We start from the raw sequence: 14,921 nt of genomic DNA, 5'->3' as shown, positions 1-14,921 counted from the left end.
AAAGGGGACTCTGGCCATTTCACAGAGGACAGTCCTATCCATGGCCACTGGTCTGGACAGCTGTAGGCCACCTCCAGGCTCAGAGGCAGGATGCCCCGGAGTAGCAGTTGCAGGGGAGCCACGGCAGGGGAAGGGGCAGGCCTTCACCTCTGGCCTGGGGGCTTCCCAGAGGCAGTAGATGGCCAGGGTGGGAAACATGAGGCAAGACAGGATAGCATGTCTTTCCTGAAGGATCTCCTCTGAAAAAGGGCAGGGTCAGGGAAGACCTCCTCCTTATGCAGCCATTAAAACTTATCTTCACTCATGAATCCTTTGTCTGGGATGACATCCTCATGTCTCTCTCTTTTCTACCTTTAGAAGAAGAGCAGGAAGAGGAAAAGGCCATATGATCCAGGAGAAGGCCCAAGGTAACTTTGTTTGAAGCGCAGGAGAGGCCGGGTACGTTCCAAGGAGATCAGGGGAGAGTCCTCCGAGAAGTGCGTTGTATGCTGCCTTCAGCTCTTCCGCCACACTCACCTCCTCTGGAAGCAACTCTTTGGATCAGTGGACCGTGGCTGTGCTTCCCATGAGAGCTTTCCTGATGTGTAAATCTCCACCTTGAAAGGAAGGCTGGGGTGGGGTGGGGGATCTGAAGCACAGCCGGAGCTTTGGTCCTCCCAGACCAGGACTGGCATCAATGACTAGCAGCAGCTCTGCAGACAGCAAAAATAACTTGGCCCAGGGCAGAAATCTCTTGTGGGGTCCTCCGCGATGCATCAAGATGGTTCATGCCCTCCGGCATCTCTCCCTTTCTGGCCTGGAGTTCTGGCGTGTCTTCTCCCTGATCCACCTTTTGTCCACAAGGGGGAAACGTTCTCGGATGAGGGAGCATTTGTTCACCTGAGCAGAGCCCACCCTGCGCCATGGGAAGGGGTACAGGTTGGTCAGCTCCATGGAGATGTGGGAACTAGGCCTGAGGCCGGGCCTGAAAGCCATGGGGCTGGGATGGGTGCTTTCCTGGATCTGAACGGGCGGAAGCCTGCAGAGCAAACCCTGGCCAGCCGCAGGGCCTGATTCCTTTCCTCCTCTCTCTTTTGCAGGATCAAACGGAGGAGAAGCTGGCCATCGTGACATTTGTACTTCACTTAACTATTTTCATTATATTATTTAGTATTATTTGCTTAATTTATGATTGCGTAGGAATGAGATATATAAAAACTTGTGCGAACCTACTCTTTGTGTATGTATTTGTGTTCTTACTTGTATTGATTTGCTGCTGCTAAAATGCAAATGCATTTGACCACCTCAGCCCTGTGGAAACACCTCCTGCTGGGGTCTCTTCCCCATATTTAAGGCACCTGTAGGTCCAGAGCAATTGCTCCTGTGGAAGGGTTTTTCCTTGTCTTTCTTCATCCTAGTTGGCCATCAGTCTCTTTTAGAATCTCTTTAGCGTTTCCCTCAGAGGTTGACAAGCTGCCTTGATGACGATCTTCTTTGATGCCCCTTATCATGGGCTTGTCTGTTGGAAAACTGAAGAGCAGATCTGAGTCGTGCAGAAATGCACTTGGCCCTGCTGAGACAGAACTGTTGCCTGGGATATGTTATTACATATATTTCTTCTTCATATATATATCCAAGTCTTAACTGGTACAAACCTACTGTTTGTTCCTTTGTTTACATCTACTCCTACTTGTATCGATATGCTGTTGCTATAATGGAACTGCATCTGACCTGACCACTATTCATTATTGTTGTTGTTGATGTTCTTGAATACAATCCATTACTAAAACAACATTTCCTTCCAGTATCTGTCTCATAGGAACATAGGAAGCGGCCATATACTGAGTCAGACCATTGGTCCATCTAGCTCAGGATTGTCTACACAGACTGGCAGCGGCTTCTCCAAGGTTGCAGGCAGAAATCTCTCTCAGCCCTATCTTGGAGAAGCCAGGGAGGGAACTTGATACCTTCTGCTCTTCCCAGAGCAGCTCCATCCCCTGAGGGGAATATCTTGCAGTGCTCACACTTCTAGTCTCCCTTTCATATGCATTCAGGGTGGACCCTGCTTAGCTTAGGGGACAAGTCATGCTTGCTACTAGTGGTGTGCGATTCGGAAATTCAGTGATTCGGTTCGGGACCCGAACCGAATCACCCCTGTTCTGTTTTGTGCCCGAATATGGGCCACCCGCATCACCCTTGATTCGGTTAGGATTCGGATTTAATCTGATACTGAATCCGAATTGATTCGGGGGGTAAAAAATGGGCCCAGGGGCAAAATTTTGGGGTGCCGTGGTAGTGCCAATGGGTGGAGTCTACCACCCCAATTTCAGAGGAATTGGACAAAGGGCTGATTTTTGGGGAATTTTTGAAATTTTAGTGACTTTGGGGCAGTTCAGGGTCATAGCATGGGATCTGGGCAAAAGGAGTGGGGTAGGGTGGTAGTGCCTAATGGGTGCAGGCTACCACCCCAATTTCAGGGGGATTGGGCAAAGGGGTGGTTTTGGGGGAATTTCTGAATTTTTCATGTCTTTGGGGCAGATTGGGGCAGATTGGGGCAGAAAGTTGGCCCTGAGGAAGAATATTGGGGTGGGTTGGTAGTGCCTAATGGGTGGAGGCTACCACCCCAATTTCAGGGGGATTGGACAGAGGGCTGATTTTTTGAGAATGTTTGAAGTTTTAGTGACTTTGGGGCAGTTTGTTGGCAGAAAGTGGATCTGCCCCAGAAGAATGGGGTGGGGTGGTAGTGCTTAATGGGTGCAGGCTACCACCACAATTTCAGGGGGATTGGGCAGAGGGCTAATTTTTTGGGAATATTTGAAATTTTGGTGACTTTGGGGCAGATTGGGGGCAGAAAGTGGATCTGCCCCAAAGGAGTGGGGTGGGCTGGTAGATAGTGCCTAATGGGTGGAGGCTACCACCCATCCCTAATTTCAGAGTGATTGGGAAGAGGGGTGAATTTTGGTGAATTTCTGAGGTTTGTCTTCATAAGGTGAAGTGTTGTAAATTGATTACTTCCTCATATTCATAGTAATAGAGAGTGTGAAAAAGTGAAAGTGGGGTCATGAGAGTTGTCTAATTGAAAAAAATCTCATTTGGTATGATAGAATGAGAATTCACACCTCAGAAGTTTTTTCTGAGGCTGGGCTGTGGGGCTGTAGGAGCAAGTGGGACCTGGCTGGGCTGTGGGGCTGTAGGCTGTGGGGCTGTAGGAGCGAGTGGGACCTCCTTCTCTAGCTTTGCTAGGCCCCGGAGAAAGGCAGTTTTCAGAAGCCCCTATGAGGAAGGAAGATTCGACGCTTTAAAAATTCATGCCAGCCAATCTTAACAATGCATAGCCAACCCACTACTCTGTTGCCCTGCTAAAAAGCAGGATTTCCACCTCCTTGTTCTCCTGCAGCCAATACTGAGAGCCCAAGCAGTGGCATAGTGAGAGTTCTGGGGGAGACCAGGGGAGACCTGGGTTGAAATCCTCCTCTACTCAGCCCTAATACTCACCGGGTGATCTTTGGCCAGATACTCAGTCTCTCTCATCCTAACCTACCTCACAGGATTGTTGCCAGAATAGAAGTGGGGAGGCAGAACCGTGCACACCATCCTGACGGAAGGGCAGGATATCAGTGGCATGACAAAATACATGCCTGTGGACATCCCAGATACCTATTTATGTTCAGTATTAGCCACATTGCGACCTCCAATGGAAGTATCGCTTGGGTGGTCAGTGCCAAAACAGAAGGAAAAGTCACCTACTTGCAATCAATTTAGGCGAAATACAGTATATGTCCCCCAATTGGGATTTCAAACTAGACAGCAGATTGGCAGACACACCAACATTCCGTCTCGCCCAGCACCGCCCAGCTCTGACTGGCAGCAGTTTCTCTTTCCGAAAGCACTGACTCTTGGTTCTTTTCCCTAGTTCCCTTTTCTTGATCTAAAATTGCTTCTCAAGCTTCGATGAGCCCTGTGGGGCATAGAAATATCGTTTCAGCAGCAGCACTATTACATATCTGTTTCGGAAAGAGATGCAATGCTCCTCATGGAGGCACAACTGGGACACCTGTGGGCAAGGTGGATTCAAGATAACCAGCAGATACGTCTCACCAGACTCTGAAGGAAAAGAACCCAGATGGGGGCTACTCCTCCAAACTGCCCCAATGTAACTCCCTGGAGCGGAATGTTCATGGACTCTAGGCAATTGACAGGCAACTAGCTGGGCAGAGCTCATGGGGCTCAGTGGCAAAGAGGGGAACAGTAGGCTGTAACTGAAAGAGCAGGCAATGTCTCCGCTTGCAGAATACTCCCTCACAGCAGTCACAACCCCTTCTGCTTCTGAGGGGAAAGGGGGTCTCAAACTTCCTCCTTGCACAGCCTCAAGGCATACCAGGGATATGCTGCAACCTTTTCTTGCGGACCTATACTTGCAAGAATCGATTTGGCATAACAAGTCCTTCCAGAAACTGGGGCCCATCCATGCTTGCTGTGTGAGATGGGTGTGGCACAATATTGACCCGGAAGGAGGAAGGGGCGGAGCTCAGGGGAAGATCACCGCTTGGGTCGGCTGGAAAAGACTCCTGCCTGAAATCTTGGAGAGCTGCTGCCAGTCAGGAAGGAAAAGACTGAGCTGGAAGGACCACTGGTCTGATAGGGCCACTTCCTAGGGATGAGTAGACAGGTCCAAGCCTGGAGAAACCCTGTTTGCTGAGAAGGGTGAAGGAGCTGTTGTCTAGACTGAGGGAGAGAAACACAATGCCTCCTCTACACCCATCTGCCCAGGGTCATCACTCCTACCCAACCTGCATTTCAAGTTGAAGAGAGTTCCAGGAATCACCACCACCAGGTGGCTATTTCACCACCAGACAGATGTTCCCAATGGCATCCCATTGAAAGGTGGTAGATAAGTGTTGGTAGTCATAGCACTATCGAATTAAGGCTTTGGTGCGTCCAGAGGAGTGCCACGTAGAGGCTTTGAATCCCTGCAGTCATGGCTGGGTCTATTCCACGTGTCTCACGTGCTCACTGCATACAGTCTGGGAATCTAGCATGCATTGGGCTTTCTGCATCTCAGCAGAAAGAATGAAACATGAAGGTCCAAAGCTACCTTTGTCGCTTGAGACCCTTAAGCAGTTCAAGCGGATTGTCCAATTCCTGTCCCAAAACTGCACCCAGATGGTAATTAAGAGCCACTTACAGTTCCTTTCCCAGAGGCGGTTCCTGGACCATCCAAATCTGCGTATCCTGCCACCTGAAGAAAAGTGTAATTACTACATTATATTTATTGTAAATCAATAAAATTTATTTTTAGTGAGTTAATGAACTTAATTTAGACCTATGTCAACCGCTTTGGGAACTTGAGAGGCGGTATATAAAGATTCATCAGCTTTGTAGAATTACTACACGCAAAAGAGAAGCCCTTATTAAAAACTATAGGGGAGGGGGAGAGAGAGAAGAGAAGAAAGCTGGAAAATGGCCCATTATGGCTAGGAAGAGACCGTTTTCTCTACCTATGGAGTCTGGCAAGATCTTCCAGTCAGAACCAATATCACCCCAATGAATCACTGTAGTTTTGGAAACTCTCTACATGACTTGCTTTCTTTCTCAAAGGTTCTCCAACTGGGTCCCCATATGCTCTTGGACTACAACTCCCATCATCACCCCTGAAGTCCACTGTGGCAGGGGATGGTGGCAGTTGAATTCAAATGACCTCTGGCAACCCAGGCTGGAGAACTCCTGCTCTAAGACAAGCAAAGCCAACTGGATTCCCACGCTGAAGCTCCCTAGGCTGATAGGTTCTGCAGGAGACCAGCATGGACAGAGCTGGATGTGCTAAGCCCTGTTTTAATGGGCTCCATGTTTTGAGACTTCAAATGCTTTTTAGTCTAAATAGAAGGTTTGAAGTAACGGCCAAAGAAGAGTTCCCTTGGAACCTTCAGACTTGCAGGAGGGAGCAACCAGGGTTTCCAGACAGCATCGAAGGTCACGGCATTGCTGACCGACAACACGATGGGAGAGATCAACTCTTTGGTACCCAAGCTGTCACTCTTCTAGAGAGGCAACCCATCATTTTCCAGGCAAGGACACACACAGTTCTAGACTGGATGGCACAGCAGCAGATAGGCCACATCATGCCACAACAATCAGGTCTGCAGCGAGGTTGCAAAGCTGGCAACCAGAAAAGACTAAAAAGACTCAACAGACATGTGTCTCGATGGGATGGGTGGGAAAGCGATGTCCTTTCCCTGCAGCGCCCCCATGCACTGGGATCCTGGAATAGACACGTGGCCAGTATCCCCAAGTCAGTCCATGAACCCCACCCCCAGAGCTTACCGTGCAGGTAGGGAGAGGAACGTCAACCCCATTTACGCTCGTGGGTTTCAGACGCTCCGGACTCATTCCAATTACTGAATGCCATGACCAGGGGCAAGATGTACTCTGAGTCTGCCGAGGATCTTGCCTCACATACTCAGCAGTCTCTCTTTTCAAGCGATTGCAGCCGCAAGGGGTGTGTAGTGGGCTGTCCTTAGGTTCAGCTTGTCAAATCCCTGCAAAGCCCAAAGTAAATCAAAATCAACACCAATCTTGCAACCACCATGAAACAGATTCTCTTCAACAATGACACCGACCCATTAGACAAGGACTCCAAAAACCAACCAGACAATAATCAAATCCAAAAGTGCTCCTGCGCTTGGTTGCAGGACTGGGCCAATTGCTTGGGGCCAGAACTACCACAGACCTCTCATCCCAGATCTCCCTCTCTCTCGGCAAGGTTTTGTTTCATGAAAGCTTGCCAGATCAAGCCTTTTAAAACGATGCACGAGTTACAAGCAGCTCGGTCCTTTTCGAGAGCTGGCAATTTCTGTTCTCAGCCAACGCCATTCAATATCTCCCCGGGAGAAGAGAAGAGCAGCCTTACTAGATCAGACCCAAGACCTCTCGAGTCCAGCCTCCCGTACCACACAGTAGCGCACCAGTGGAGCCCTCTGGGAAGCTCACCACCAGGAGATGACGGCATGCCTCCTCTCCTGCTGTTGCTCCCCTGGAGCTGCTATTCACAGGGGCCCTGCCTCTGAGCCTGGAGGTAGCCTCCAGCCATCAGGACTAGCTGCCACCGAGAGCCCCGCATGGATTGATGTCACTCTCTTTATATCCAAGGAGCCCAGTGTAGTGAACAGGGTTCTGCTTCCACCCACAACCACCCTGTGAGGCAGGTTAGGCTGAGAGAGAAGTGACTGGCCCAGAGTCACCCAATGAGCCTCAGGGCTGAACGGAGATCCCATCTCCCTGCTCCTCGCCCAGCACTCTAACCACTACACCACGCTGGCTCTCTAAAGAACCCTTTTCACCCCAGAAGGAACGAGTTTCAAAGTTGTTTATCGCCAGCACAATTAAATGCCTACATCAAAGATCATTTCAATGGAACTTTGAAAACTAGTTCTAATTGTAAGATTTGGGTTTCTTTTTGTAAAATGGTGCGCAGCTAGAATGAAGTACATTTCATCGTGACCATTCCTAGGAAGAGATGAGTTGCCCTTCTCTGCCCCTTGAGAAGCAGAGGCCACTGCCATGTGTCCAGCTGAGCCCCTCTGGATTTGGGCTTGAGAAGGAATTCTTCAAAGTCCTACAATGTCCTGGGGGAAATGGAAAAGATGGAGGATAAACGAGGATTGGCTGGAGCAAGGACGCCAGCAGCTGCTCTTGCAGGAATCCACTTGGCTCAGAACAAGCTGCCTCTCCCAAGCAAAACTGCAAAGATGCTGCCTGACCAATTCTTCATGGATGCTTTCCAGGGCCGTTCTGGGGACCATCGTTCTGAGCCAATTCAGGGGTTCTGCAGCAGCCCACCAAGTGAAACAGCACACGATGCTCCTTCTTTCCCTTCACTGGAGGCTTCCCCAACTTGGGTCTCCCAAGTTGTCATGGACTCCCATCATACAAATCCTGGGCCGCCCCGGCTGGGAATCCCCACTCAGCTCATCAGGAAAACGGGCAGTCACAGCATGCTGTCCTGCAGGGGTCCCCGACAGACAGTACGAGGACTGGGAGTGCTCCCAGCGGGTCCTTTGCCCCGAGGTTGCCCCTCCCCAGGCTGCAGCCAGCTGGGTGCTGAAGCTCTGCATCCCCTTCTTCTCCTTCTCCCCAGCCTCGCACCCAGCACTCCCCTTGACATGGACCGGACAAGACTTCCATGAGACGACTTCTTGGCAACTTGGGAGGGGACAGAAATAGCCACGAGCCAGTGACTGGAGTCGCCCCCACCCCACCCCCTGTTGTGTTTTTAGGAGAGCACACACACACTCTTAGAAGGTGAAAGTTGTGAGATGGGCTCCTCCAATCCCTGACTTGCATCCAGATTCAGTTCCTCCTCCTCCTCCTCATCGACTCATTCTAATGGGACATGTAAACCTGTCCCATTAATTTTAGTGAGTGTACTCATGAGTAAAGTCTGGATATCAGTCAGTGACTGGCGTCTCCTGTCTCATAACGGCCGCATTTATGATTTACACACACACACACACACACACACACACACACACTCAGTTGCTGCTATGGGGTACCTGAGCTGAAGGTTTGCCATGGGACGGGTACACTTCTTGTACAGGGTTGGGACCCCTGCTCTCTAGAACTGTACAGAACATGATTCGGCTGCATGCCACTGCATGCTCCCTCTTCAGGTTCTGTTTGGGCAGGAGGAATGGAAGTGGGGTCTGTCTATCGCAATTAGAATTGCCTTGAGATCATTCGCCTCTCTGAGGGCAATTTGTTCAGTGCTGCGTTGTGCCTCCAGTGCCTCCTCCTTATGGTTAGGATCTGGTTTCATCTCAATTGCTGCCGCTCCTGCTTGGCTGCATCTCTGGAGTTCTTGGCTGAAGCTGATCTTTCCCCCAATTGGTTTGGCAGCAGAAACACTGACTGGGAGGCTCATTCCAAACTGGCTGGAGGAGACCCCTGCCGGAAAAATGATCCATCTCTGGGTCTCCCTCTCAATACTCCTTATCTCTGGGATACCAGAAAGCCAAGATGAGTATATGGGACACTGACCTGCAAAGAGACCTGAGCTTGGCCCCAATGCAGGAGACTGGAGAATTCTGCTCCCAGCAGATTTACTCCTGTCCTGCTAGAGATTTGGGGAATCTCACTGCCTTGCGCCATCGGAGAGCCTTCTTCAGGCTGGCCTGCTAGAAGACTGGGCAACCCTGAAGGGAAGATTGCGGGACATCCCTGACCCTGTGTGTCTCTGGGATTCGGCTATGAGCTCTGGCCCTGTGAACACTCTCCTTATCCCACCAATTATAACCAATTATTATCATCTGGGTAGACCAGGTGAGTTTGACTTTACCTGTTGTGATCATCCTCATCAGACTGCGGGGCTCCTCCTTCCCCTGCTCTTCTGCTAGGGACAGAAAGAATCGTGGGCAGCTGCTCCTCTCAGTGGCCAGCACAAGAGGAGGACGTGGGTCCCCTCTGGAGCCCCCACCACCAGGGGATGGATGCCAGCATCCTGAGCTCCTTTCCCTGCCGGTCTCTGGCCTGCCCTCCAGGCTCTCCACTCAGGCAAGGACCCAACAGGCAGCAGCAGCCCCACAGCCGGGCTCGGCTGAACGGAGGGAGCGGGAGGGCGACGGTGCACAGACCGAGGAGGGTTCGCAGCCCCAGAGCACGTGGGGGCGGCCGCCAGTGGGGCACGCATCATGGGCTGCAGAGCTCTTTTCCTGCCGGCTTTGGCTGCTGCTTGCTGCTGAGCCCCCCTCCTCCAGGCAGCTGTCCGGCAGGTGGGGCGGGGCGAGCAGGGAGCCTGAAGCGGGGATCGCGCCGTCCTCCTCCCTCCGTCCAGCTTCTTTGCTGCTGCTGCCACTGCTCACCGAGCGGGAGTCTCCCTGGGGTCTCCCCAGGGGCGTAACTAGGTTGGAGTGGGCCCTGAGACAAGATTCTTAAATGGGCCCCCCCGCTGAGAAATTTAATAATAATAATAATAATAATAATAATAATAATAATAATAATAATAATAATAATTCGATTTCTATACCACCCTTCCAAAAATGGCTCAGGGCGATTTACAAAGAGAAAAAGGTGCCTCTTTGCCCAGTAAGCAGGGGGCTTTTATTCTCACATTTCTGTCCTCATTCAAAACATACAAAAAACAGATGTACAAAATTGAGCAAATGAGAAGAGAAGAATTATATGGGAGTAAAACCTTTTTTAAAAGGAGCCAGGAAGCGCATCTTTGGAGGCTCAAATGGATACCTTTCAGGCACAAGTATTTCCAAGTCAAAAATTCCTTTTTCATATGGTGTATTTGCAAAACCAAGGATTTGAGCTTGAAGTTCATCTAAGCGACTTCCAGTCTGCCAGCAAGTAATACCCGGTGGGGGCTCTGTGGACAGCAGATGCAGCTCCCTTTTCAATCGTGAAGCTCTCTGCATTGTGCTCCGTTTTCGAAGTAGAGCTCGAAGAGCGGAGCCGAATGTGCTCAGGGGCGTAGCAAGGTTGGAGTGGGCCCTGAGAAGAGATTTTAAAATGCCCCCCCCCCAAGTCCAGGGCCTCCACACACCCCAGGCTTCCAAGGATTTAAGTCTGATATTTCAAAAGAAGTATGCTGCCAAGAAATACATTTCACTGAAGACACACACACACACTTCACAATAGATAGTGATATACATTGAATACTATATATTTGTGCTACTTTTCATGCCTAGAACACACTAGAAACACTAATGATTAAAATGGGCCCCTTGCTGCAGATTAGCAAAGGAGACTTTCAACCATGCAGGGTGAGCCTATGTCTGTTTTCTCAGAATTCTGAACCAATTCAGTCAAGTTTGATTCCAGGAGGTTTTTCACAAGAGGCTTTGAAAGCCCTTTAACACACATCTCCTCTGGAATGGAGGTGCTGCATTCCCATGTTGGCCAGATTGACCCTAAGGGGAAAAAACATAAAAGCACAACACATGCGTCACAGTTCTCACTCATGTCTCAGTTCTCACTCAGACCTGGGGTGCAAAACAACTTGAACATAAGTGTATTTATGAATTAATTAATTAAATAATTAATTAATTAATTAATTAATACATACATACATACATACATACATAAATTTGTTCCAGAAGTTTTTGTAATTTCCTGCCATGAAACAAGCCACTTATAGGGCTTTTTAGAGGGTTTTTTGAAGCCGCCACATTTCCCAATCAGTTTTAAATGAAATATTCAGAGACTTCTCCGTCTCCCCACCCCCCATCCAAGCCCTATGGCAAGCAGATCCCTACCTGTAGGGGGTGGGGCGGGGGGTGGGGGGAACCACCTCAAGGGATTCCTCTTCTCCCTGGCCAAGGCTGAGCTGTCTGGCCTGGGAAGAGGGTCTGCTGCAGAGAGCTGTGGCGGCCACTCGGACTGCCAGCCTTCTACCTGGGGCTGGCCAGCCTACTCGAATCCAGGCTTCACGGAGGCCTACACGGAGGCCTCCCTGCAAGCCCCGCCCACCCGCCCATCAGCTGAGAGGCGCCCGGGAGAAAAGCAGCCTGCCTGCTGCTTGAAATTGAGGAATTCCTGCAACACTGTGGGCGTCAAGTCAATCCAGATCTCATCCCTAGCAAATCTGTCCGGAGATGCAGCATGGCGAGTGAGACCAGGAAGTGAAAGGGCCTTGGGGGATGCAAGAAGAAAGAATGCTCCTTGCTGAGAGCCACGGTGAGAAGCCACGGAGACAGCCACACCGAGGACGCCAGGGTGGCTTTGCTGCCGTGACTATTGCTGGATGGGGATTTGTGCAGTAAGAATGCCTGTCAGAGAAGCATGGGAGATGATGGATGAGAGAGAAGTCCTAGACCCCACCCTGGCTCACCACCAGCAGTCTCTCTTGTGGACTCCTGCTACACACCCCAGGCAAGCTGCAAGAAGACGGACAGCAGCAGACATCTGTGCTGCAAGCCAGAAAACAGCAAGATAATGGGATATCTGCCTTATTCTTTTCCCCAAAAGGTTTCATTTCTTCTGGCTTTTGGTAGTGCCAACCTCAACACAAGTATCCTCATGAACTGTGTTTTGACTATTTATCTGGCAAATGTGTATATTAGCCTAGCATTGTTATGGGAAAAAGGTTAATCTTATTAAACATTTATGGGAGCTAGAATTCTCATCCCCTCTAATAGTGAAAGCTGCTGGTTGAATGTCTTTCAAAAAAGGACTATACAACAACATTTATACACCGCTTTTCAACAAATGTTTCCAAAGCAGTTTAAATAGAGAAATAATAAATAAATAAGATGGATCCCTGTCCCGAAAGGGTCCACAATCTACAAAGGGCTCACAATCACAAACCCAAGAATGGGTGGGGAGCTCCCTGGGAACAGATAAGCTTGTAAACGGAAGGGAGAACAAGGGGCGGGGGAGAAATAACAGGACGGAACCCAAATGGACCTGTGATCTTTCAAGCGCTTGCATTTCCAGGGCTTACAGAATGTTGGGAGCTCTTGTCTCATTTTCCAGAACCATTCCCTGCTAGTAGTCAGTCGCAGAATGGATCCTGCAGCTCAGTAGGGGAGGACTACAAGAGGATGGGGGAAAGTGTCCCTTTCTTCTTCCCTGCCCCAGACTCTCCTGCCTATAGCCACTTCCCATGATCCTATACTGAGAGGAAGAGCTTTAAATATATGCTAGATATGTATTGCCTGACTGAGGCTGGGAGAACTATGAGCACATGAAGACATCTGAAGGGAAATACAGTAGAAGGAAATCCTGCTATGCTGAAAAACTCAGACATCCTGGGGTGGCCCCCCTCTGAAGCAACATCAGGCAACAGCCTCGGGTGGTGCACACGTGGGCCCTGCCCCCCCCCCCCATTTCCTGTTGCTCCACCTGACCTTTGCTGCCCTCCCCATACGTCTTCCCCCTTGACGGCCCTCAGTTCAGTCCCCATCCCCCTCGCCTGACACTGGCCTTCCCCATCTAGGCCAGCCGCACCTTCTGTCCATGTCCACACTGCTGTTTGGGGATTCAGCTGGCAGCTACAGCATCTCAGTGGCTTCTCCTCTTACCGCTGCTGCTTCACCTCTAGTGGGATAGGAGAAGCTAGTGGGATGCTCAGCTGTCAGCTGTAGACACACCCAGAAGGTGAGGCTGGAGCTAGGGGAAGAGGGGCAATGTCAAGGCTGGCACCGAGGGAAGAAAGGTGGGGTTGGCTCTGCATGGAATGGTGTGTCACAGTGCTACTCGTTCCACAGACAATCGGTGGAGAACCAGAGGGGTGGGGATCCTTTCCGATGCACACCCCATTCTCTGCAAGTACAGTGCTGCCCAAACACTGCAGAGGATCCTCATGCTCTCTGACTGCAGAAACCTTCTGGACTGCCCTCTAGAAACTTTACCAGCACCTTTGCACTGCAGTCGTAATAATGATATTCACCAGCTGCCATCAGCCGTGAGCTGTTCGTAGATTTGATCGTCAATACTACTAAAAAAATGGCTGAAGACTGCATTGTTTGGTCGAATCGGTAAGAAAGGATGAAGATTGCTGTGTCTCACCAAACTGTTTCTGTTCTTTCTCCACTGTCGCTTCCATATCCTCCATCCGATAGAGCAGGACGGCTTGAGATTCTTCCAACGTTTCCCGCATGCTATGCTCCTTGGACAGGTGCTCCTTTAGCTGCGAGCAATCAAAAGATCAGGTTGGCAAATGGATGCTTTATCAATTACCCAAAGCAGGACACGCTTCAGGGCCTTACTGAAAAAACTAAGCATGGCTAAATGTTAGAAATGGGGCTCAGTAACACACCCAGGATAAACTGTAGAGACAGAAAAAGGCTAGAATGTCTAACAGCCTGACTTCCCTGGGCAAAGCTGGCTTTTAGGAGGGTACATCTCCTTAGTCTGGCCTCAGTCTTGCTGACTGTTTTTGGGTCGCCATTTCATTTGCATTCTACTGTATTTTAATTTTTCCTGACAGTTATTGTAAGCTGCCTTGCATTGTGAAAAGGCAAGTATACTCAGTCTTCGTCACGATCCATTCACCGGTGCATTCACATATATGGGTAAAGGGCCTGCGCAGTAGCCTCCCAGGTATGGAAATGCATTCCCATTGCATGTATAGACTGTGTTTTTGTGCTGGGACTCTATGGTGGTGACGTACAAATTAAAAACACATGAATGAAACAACCAGAAGCTTCCATTCAACACACATGCACAGTTAGCATTGTTGTGTGTTTGGAAGTGCAACTTCTTCCTCCCACCTGAAACTGGCCAAGTGTCTTCTGTCCTTACCTTACCTGAACTGACTCTTCTTGACTCCGTTTATCCCAGGTTTGTAAGCTGAGGAATATATCAAGTCTGTCGATCCTTCAAGTCTTGCCACAGTCCAGCTTCCCCCATTATGTGGGAAACAGTATCTGATTCTCAGGGTTTGCCCAGGGTTGTGAATTATGTGAAAATTGAAATTTAGGCTTTTGTGCAGGAAGAGCTGACTCTTCTGGCACAAGAAAGAGTCCAGTCAGGTGTTTTCAACCCACCACTCTTCGCTTGCTGCCTCAAGACAGCTCTCTGGACTCTGCGTATTGGGGTTGTTTTTTTTAATTACACCACAGGAAGCTGTCAAGTGATTGCTGCCAAACCTTTAACTGTATCTGCCATGCAGATCTGTTACAAATGGTATGTGGAAAGCCAGACATCCTTTTACAAACCTTACACCACCACCACTACATAATGGAAGTTTATAACCATTAACTTGAATCAGCTCTTCAGCCTTTCTCACCACGTGTTCAATGGATGACACACCTAGAGCCATTTGCATTACAACGGCTTAGATTGGCGCGGTCCGGCAGGGGCAAGGTGGCGGCAGGCTTCTGGGCAGGCCCCCCACATGCAGTTTATCCCCCCCTTAAAACTTTGCCAGTGGGGGGGGGGGGGCTCCAAAGCCCTTCAGCAGGTCTGGGCTCCCAAATCACCCTGGTGTGCCACTGGGG

The 14,921-nt window shown here is 49.9% G+C and overlaps 1 long non-coding RNA gene across 2 annotated transcripts; it reads right to left on the bottom strand.

The window, feature by feature from the left end:
* Positions 1–6,422: 6,422 nt before the first annotated feature.
* Positions 6,423–14,569, bottom strand: LOC128339305 (uncharacterized). Of its 2 annotated transcripts, none has more exons than XR_008312970.1 (3): positions 14,224–14,569; positions 13,489–13,609; positions 6,423–6,515 (listed from the first exon to the last, which is right to left on the bottom strand). It is a non-coding gene; the product is annotated as an uncharacterized LOC128339305 (long non-coding RNA). The 2 variants fall into 2 exon arrangements; XR_008312969.1 differs by having other exon boundaries at positions 14,229–14,569.
* Between the last annotated feature and the right edge of the window lie 352 nt (positions 14,570–14,921).

This window comes from Hemicordylus capensis, chromosome 1, assembly GCF_027244095.1.
Source record: "Hemicordylus capensis ecotype Gifberg chromosome 1, rHemCap1.1.pri, whole genome shotgun sequence".
Taxonomy (NCBI): Eukaryota; Metazoa; Chordata; class Lepidosauria; order Squamata; family Cordylidae; genus Hemicordylus; species Hemicordylus capensis.
Note: the sequence above shows the minus strand (reverse complement) of the source record. Positions and strands in the feature narration are given on the sequence as shown.